This window comes from Halichoerus grypus, chromosome 1 (assembly GCF_964656455.1).
Source record: "Halichoerus grypus chromosome 1, mHalGry1.hap1.1, whole genome shotgun sequence".
NCBI classification, from domain to species: domain Eukaryota; kingdom Metazoa; phylum Chordata; class Mammalia; order Carnivora; family Phocidae; genus Halichoerus; species Halichoerus grypus.
The window spans coordinates 75,862,883-75,871,624 of NC_135712.1; positions in this window are offsets into that span (position 1 = coordinate 75,862,883).

Below are 8,742 nucleotides of genomic sequence, written 5' to 3' on the forward strand. Positions count from 1 at the left end.
TGTTAGTACTAGACTGATGGGTCACATGTCAGAGGATCAGGAGTCCACGTAGAAAGATACCATATATCTATCACCATTATCCACAAGTACTTACTAAACAGTGGGTTGAATAATATGTAATTGCTAATATTTAGCCATTTTTAACCAATAAAAAAGATAATTTTATTTGGTTCAATCTAGTATTTACTGGACAAAAAAAATGATTGAATAAATAAGTAATGAATGAATGAATATTGGACTAGGAAGTCCTTTTAATTTTCAGTGAAGAGAAATGTAGAGGCTTCTTAAAAATCAGTTCTAAAAACACTATTTCCTGGAAATAACACAAATTGACAAGAGAGTTGTGCCAGAAGGAAATATGTTTCCTTCCACCTTCATGCAGATATTTCTTAAAGGCATCCAAAGGCAATATTTTAGTTAAGAATTATGTATATATTTATTTGAGTTATTTTGAGTAAATTTACTCAGAAATACTTCATTGAAAGTCCATTTTATAGACTGAACAGCAAAATTATTATTTTATTATTGTTGTTATTATTGTTACTGATAATACCAAAAAAGAAGAAAAAGTCATGTAATAAATACACCTCTGAATCAAGAAGTTCAATAGAGAATTTAATTTTTTTTATTTTGAAAGAAAATATCTTATTTAACAATTCAGCTTATATGATTCAATTTCCATTGACTTTTATCATCCATTTTAAGCTACTCAGGAGGAAAGAAATTGCTAGTTGTTGATTTTTTTTTTTTTTTTTTTTTTTTTAATGATTCCAAGTTACTGTGAGTATAATTTTCCTCATGTTGTTGCTTGGGAGTCATAAATGTCACCACAAGTGCAAGTTTTTGTTCTTATTTTGATTTCTATTGACTAAGCCTTTCCCTTTTCAGCCACTTAGTGTCACCCTATCACAACCCAAATTATAGTCTAAATTATAAAGACAAAGTGCTCCTTTCCTCAGCCACAGTGGAATGCAGACTCCATGGAGCATAAATTGTTCCCTAGGGCATGTAGTAGTCAATCTTTCATTTTCTTTCACATTCCTCACTCTAGAGAATTTCTGGCAAAATTACACGGTAAGAAAATGAATATTTTGCTTCTCTGACGTTTTGGTACATTTTGTACATTTATAGTCTAAATTATTTTCATCCTTTTAGGAAACTGATTAATTATTAGCCTGCCTAACTTCTGAATAAAAGTTAATTAAACACATTATTAATTATTAATAATATGCTGAGGTACATGTAGCCATTTTCAGGATCTAGATGTTAATAACCACAAACACTTCAGTTGACATTTTCTCCAGCCAGAGTCATCTCTAGATGAGATACTGATCATGGTGTTGTCTTGCTCAAAAATCTTCTAAGCAGTTTTATTTCCTGAAGGTTAAAATTTGACCAGTCTCGCTATTCTAATATTTAAGGCCTCCATGATCTGGCCCTGCATTCCTGGTTCTAGCCACATTGGAGTCTCTGGTTGCCTGTCCCCAGCTGTATCTTACACAGTCTTGACCATGTTCCTCTGTTCACTGTGTTATTTCCACTGAGATGCCCTTGTACTATTTATCTCTACACATCCTTCCCAATCCATCTCCAATATTCTCTCTTCCATGAAATCTGCTATGAATTAGACATAATGTTTTAAACACAAAACATTCAAAGTCAGAAAGGTTTTACCATTCTCTGATTAATATTTCGTAAGGGTGGAGAAGTGTTTCCTATAATCCATGTCCCCTACAGCATATTGCTCTTCATGTCTCATTGTCTATAGCTGGGTCACATACTAATCATTAATGAGGTGAATAAATGAATATCGCAAATGGTCCAGCCATCCGTGGGGATGGGAGAAGAATGAAAAGTTCAATAAAGCCAGTGTTATAAGGAAGTAGGCAAAGAATTTGGGTAGACAGTCATTGTTTTCAACTCTTTCTGATGTGAAAATAATTGTTATGTCGATAAATTCCAATAGCATTTTCTTTAGACAGTTATCAAAGAAAACCTATTCCAATCAGCCTTGTTATAGATGAGAAATAGACTAGAAATTTTATCTCTTTATCCCAGTATCTGGCACACATTGGGTACCAATAAAGTTCTTTGGAAGTAAATCTTAATTAAGTGACCATTGCTATATGCCTAAATAACAGAATGATGATCTGTACCCCATGTTTAGAAAGCAATAACTAGAGGTTAAAAGAAGAGCATTTGTGTTTAAATACTGCTGGTGGTTACAGTTGTCTGTTCCTAATTCTATCTCTGTTACTTCCTAGCTGTGTGAACTTTGGCAAGTTACACAAGCTCCATAGCTTTACTTTTTCCATGTGTAAAATGGAATGATTTTACATGAAAATACTTTGTTTTTTAAGTGAATCAATGTTTGTAAATTGCTTAGTCCAGTGACAGAGACTTAATAATTAGTAGCTACAGTTAGGAACCTCCATGGATCACAAAGTTATGGCTATTTTGGTCAGTGCAGGGTATCGAAATAAAATAAATTTCCTAGAACGTGTATCCTTTCTATAAACCAAATCGAGACAATTTCCACATAGATAAATGGGGCTAGCAATTTGCCTTTTACCAACTGTCATGGCAACAAAGTCAGCAAAACTGATAAACTCTGAATTTTCCCATTATTGCCTTTTCTGGATTTAAAATAACACAACAGGGCGCCTGGGTGGCTCAGTTGGTTAAGCGACTGCCTTCGGCTCAGGTCATGATCTTGGAGTCCCGGGATCGAGTCCCGCATCGGGCTCCCTGCTCGGCAGGGAGTCTGCTTCTCCCTCTGACCCTCCTCCCTCTCATGCTGTCTCTCATTCTCTCTGAAATAAAAAAATAAATAAATAAATAAAAAATAAAATAACACAACAGTTCAAAAGTATTTTTTGATAGTTCTTTTGAAAGAAATATTGACTCTAATCTTTATGTGAGAAGAGAAAACCAAGCACCCCAAAATGAAGGTAGGGAGGTAAGTAATTTGAGATACTGTCACCAGCAAGACCGGACTTTTACTGCCCTCCTGCTTGTACTCACTAACCTTTGTCTTACATTTTTCCTTAAGCTCTTTTTTCTGGCTTACCTCTTAACTCAGACAAATGAAAACCAAAACCACTCCTCAGATGATGGTGACTGCCCTGACAAGACCTCCTGCCATCCCAGACCACCCAGGTCATCTGAGGTAAGCCCCTGACTTCATCTGCACATAGACGGTGAAGTGACCCCCTGGAAGAACCAGCAATTACCTTTACCTCATTGTAATACTAAAATAAAACCTCCACCCAAGGAGGAGCCTCAGCCTCATTTACATAACATACAACATAGTACGGGCATGTCCTTAAGGCGCATGCGTGACCTTATGGCTGCCTCTACAGAGGATGACAAGACTTCCCTATCTAAATATTCAAAACCCTAAACAAAGGGTATTCATTCACCCTCTCTGGGAGTCACAGCTTTGGAAGCTATTCCCCGGGATCTCCTTATTTGCTGCAAATAAAGTTTATTTTGTGTGACAACTCCACCTGGGATCTGTGGCTCACCAAGGAGCAAACTCACGGGTTGGTTACAATATGAAAGGAAAACGAAGACTATCCCTCATGCTTTCACAAAGTTTTGAGCAATGTCTTTTAAAAATCAAATTTGGAAGTTAGAATCCTAAACTTTTAGTATCTGACAGGAAAAAAAAAATTCCACTGAAGTTGGTGAAAGAAACTGAGAAGTAGAGTTTAATATCTGTCACATTACATTTACAAAGCAATAAGCTCAACTACTTAGCCACTGCAATGTTTATCCAATTGTTTTTAAAACACGACCAGAATTTGCAATTTTCAAGAATTCAATAATGTTACCGGTTAATAAAACAACTCTTACTCACATCTAACCTAAGCATGGTTTGTCAATTATTACCATAAACAGTGGCACTTACAGCAAATGTTTAACTCCAAGTTATGTCAAAGCACTTTTCAGAGTGATATAATTTGTGTTAAATCTGCAAAGGACTATATTTAATGGTCCATTTCAGACATGGCCTCTTAGTTGCTGGTACAATCTAATAATGAATGTAGAACAAACCAATGTCAAGTTTTTCCATTCAAAAAGCTGTAAAGACACTATCTCCCCAAGCTGAACTTAGATTCATCCGACTATGGGGCATTTGTAGAAATTCTGGTTCTCTTTTTCCCCTCTGCCTTTTTTTCCTGGTTAATACCTTTTTATATTCATGGGACACTAGCTTGGCCAGTTAAATCCCAGCGAAACTGACCTTCAGTTTGTGCTTATTTTTTCCCCCTCTCACATAATCTGGAGGGTGCCTTCACTGCCCAAGAATGTCTGTTCCCTCTTCTCCCACAAGCAGCTTGCTCTCAGGTCAACCAGCTGTTTGTGACTAAGCCAGTTCATTCACTCATTACTTAATCAATCATTTAGCTCATTTATTCAGCACATATCTATTGTGTGCTTACTATGTGAAAGACGCTGTTGTAGGTACTAGAGATACACAGTGAACCAAACAGCAATAGGCAAATTTCCTACCTGTAAGCAGAAGAGTTATGGATCCCCAGTAAAAGAAAGACCCAATATAGCTCTCTTGACACAGGAGATGTGATTTTTGCAGCCTCACCCCACCCCCAAGTATTGTCTGTGATCCAGGCTCTACCAGCTCTCCTTGCCCAAGCACACTTCCTGCAGAACTTCCTAGGAGGTGTTGGAATTACAAAGAAATGCAAAAACCCCCGTAGTCAAGGATTTTAAAGGAACAAAGGAAATGCACAAACTAACAAGTCTCTAGCCTAACCACATCAGAGACAATGAATCAGTGGTAAAAACTCCCAGGGCTGCTTGAAAAACAAGCAAGGCCCTGCATTCCTTACCAGAAGTAAGGGGCCCAGGGCCCCATCCAGTGTGTACACACACATACAAGGTCTTGGAGCACATCCATAGACCTTCCTCTGTCCACAGTTAACTTCTGCTTCATTATAATGTTAAAGTCTCGGGCCTAGGAGGAGCACACACTTCATTAACATAACATAGGTTGCATGTATAGACATGTGTTCTAAGTAAGCCCACACAACCTTATGCCTGTCTTTACATGTGATGACAAAGCTCTCCTTTCTGAATATTTATCCCAACCCTAAATAAATGGAACCCACTCACTCCTACTCAGAAAGACATGGCTTTGGAAGTATTCTCCATGATCTCCTTTTCTGCTGCAAATCAAGTTTCCTTTGTGTGACAACTCCAACTGTGGAGTCTCTACCTGTAACTCACTAGGAAGCGAATTCATGTTAGTTCCATTACATTTGCTCATGACGGTTTCACTTCAGAGGAGGGAGAGAAACAATAGCATGACAAGTAGGCCTTTCCAAAAATTCTTTGGGAAACATAAATTATAGAAAGAGTAGATAGGGAGTGTTCGCTGGGGACAAGGTTGTCATTATATCAAATATAGTGGTCAGAGAAAGCCTCAGTGAAAATGTGGAATTTGAGCCAAGAGCTTAAGGAAGTGAGGAAGAAAGCCAAATGGGTAAATGAGAGAGGTGCCTTAAAGACTGAGGGAAGAACAGTTGCAAAGGCCTTGAGGCAGGAGAATGGCTGGGAAGTTCCAGGAAAAGCATGAAGTCCAGTGTGCTGGGAACAGAGTGAGTCAAGAGGAGAGCAGTAGAATATGAGGCCAGAAAGAGAAGAGAGAATAGGCCTTGTGAGGTTTTAGAAACTATTGCAAGGATTTCTTTTTTCACTTTGAGGGAAATGAGAAGCCACTCCAGAGTTGTGTGCAGAAGAGTGACAGGATCCAACTTATAGTTAAGAGCATCACTGTGGTTGCTATATCAAGAGTAGACAGTGGGCAGGCAAGTGTAAAAACAGATGGAAATAAAAATCTACTAGGAAGCCATTGAAATAATTCATGTGACATGTGATGGTAATTCAGGTGAAAAGTTGCTGGAGGAGGTAATGAAAGTGGTAGGGGTCTGTATATATCTTGAAAGCGGAGACTACAGGATTTGCTGATTGACTGGAGATGGTATGAAAGAGAGAACTAAAAAGTGTTTTCAAGTCTTTTTAGCCTGAACAACCAAAAGGAAACAGTTGTAATGTACTGAAATAGGAAAGATAGGTGGGAATGAAAGAGTAGAGGAGAGGTGAGGAAAATCAGAAGCTAGATTTGGGGCAAGTTTACTTGCAGAAGTCTAGTAGACATCCAAATGGTGACATGGAGTTGGCAGTTGGTTATACAAGTTCAGGGAAGAGATCTGGATTGGAGAGATGAATTTTGGAGTCCTCAGTTTGTTGAGGATAATCTCTGAAACTGAATGAGATTCCTGAAAGTGTGCATGTAAATAGAAAAGAAAGAGGTCTGAGGCTTAGCCTTAGGGCATCTCAAACATGTCAAGTCTGGATAGATGAGGGAAAATCAGCAAAGGATGGAGAGAGCCAGTCAATAAAATGGAAAGCAAATCAGGAAATGTATTGTTCTGGAAGTCAGGTGAAGAAAGTGTTTAAAGGAAGAAGTGATTGCTTATGTCAAATGCTGCCAATTAGGTCAAGTAAGATAAAGACTGAAAATTGACCATTGGTTTAGCAATGTGATCAGTATTTCTTCTCAGTGGGGAGAAGAAGCAAATGATGAAATCGGACAGCAAGACATACTGCCTCATTTGAAGTCATCCTTACATAACCCTGGATCCCATAGTCTCCAAGAACTGAACTGATTTTGGAATTTATTTTATTCTATGATGCTCCAGCACTCAATTCCTTATGTCTATGCCTGGTCTGATTTCATATTGGTATTTTCAAGTTGCTATTCTAAAAAAATTATGTGAAAGAAACAATTTAATATTATTACCATTGTTTTGTAGGAAATACAGTTTTAAGAGAAGATAAATGTTTTACTGTTACACTTCTGGTTAGTGCAAAGTGGTGACTTCAGCCCAGGCCTTCTGACTTCTAGAACTTTCTCCGGCTCCATTAATTTCTATAAAGAGAGTGATTGATGCCTCCTTCCTTTTTCTTTGGACCTTCCTTTATGCATTGCCCACTTCTTTTCATAACTTCTGTTTACTCTTACTTAATCCCTTGAATTTTGGTCCTTAGATTTTTTTTTGAACACCTGCATGCCATGACCTTTAAGGACAAATATCGATAGAACTTTAGAGCTTCAGGGAATTTGGACTTCTGCCAGGCTGCAAATCCAGATAATAGTTTCATATCACCTCATGACCATCCTTTCCTGCAGGATTTACTTTCTTCTACTACCCAGCACAGGAGAAAGACTGGGTAAAAGACCAGCACTGTACCATTGAACATATATCTGTCCATTCTCTTGTTGCAAAGATAATGATTATTGAGTTCAGCATCCAAGTACTCAGTAAATATTGTGAGTATGATCTCATATAATATACTCTTTCTCCTTGTTCCTGATTCTTTCCAAGAGTTTTTCTTCCTTCCACCCTTATATTCAAACATAAGAAATCCACAGAATTTTAATGACTTAAGAGATCATGTTCCTAGTAGCAGACATCCATCTTCAACTTGACTTCTTAGTGAAGTCAACTCGCTACCATTGATACACATAAGCATGCATTTGGAAAAAAAATATTGGATTTGTCACGGCTTTTAGATGATAAAACACGAATTTCAAAAACCATTCAGGCAGTGGATTGCATCGGTATCAATTTCCTGGTTGTGATATTGTATAAGGCAAGAAGTTACCATTGGAGAAAACTGGGTAAAGGGTATTTAAGACCTCTGTTTTACTTCTTAAAACTGTATGTGAATCTACAATTATCTCAGAATAAAAAGCTTAAAATGTATACGAGTAAAAGGACTCCATGGGCAGACTTCTTTTTCTAAGACCTTCAAACTGTCATGAAGCTGAGAAGGGAAGGCACAAGAGAAACTGCTGTTTTAGGCAGAATCTACCATGCTGGCCTTAGGAAGTGGTATAAAAAAAGTCACAGAAGCTAACAGATAAACAGCAATCTGGGGAAAAGAGAGGTGGCACTGAATATGAATTTTTATTTTAGCACCAAATATAGTCGTGGTGTTTGCAGTATTATTGTTAGTATAGATCCCACCTCCAATCAGCGGCCGTACTCCCAGTCAGCCACCTGCTGTGAAATCGTGTATTTTTTTTTTCACAAGGGTTATTTAATCTATGTATCCGGCTGGTCATAGTTCCAATTTCCAAAGCTAAATCAAACATGTTTGTTGTCCTTGTTTCCACTCCATCTCTCTTCCAGTCTTCTGGCTTTCCTTTCCCTTCCCAGGATTTCTTAAGATCATTGACTCCACTGATGGAAGTCAGGCTTCTGACCGCCTAATAAATAAGTTCACCAGTGAAGAGCCTATTTTTCCTTCTGTTTAATTACAGGCTTCAGAGACACTCAAAATGGTGGGTGTCCTAGGGACAAATAATACTGTAGGCTTGGTTTACTTATCTCCTGTTGGCATTGGCACCAAGCCCTTCCTCTGCTTTGCAATTCATGGCTGTGTCTGTGGCGGCATGCTAAACAGACTGAGGCCACCACACAGGCCACTTAGCCTGTCCAGATGCAGCTCAGCTAATCCATATACATTAATGGCCAGTTCAGAGCAGTAGTTTAGACAACTAACACTGCTGGTTTGTTTCTAGCGCAATCTAGGTATGCCATCGTAAATTAATTCATGTATTATCCTTTGAATTAGATGTGGTGAACTATCCTGGGACTTGAACTACCACATGCTTGTTCTGAATTCTGGGTGATTGGCTTCAAAATT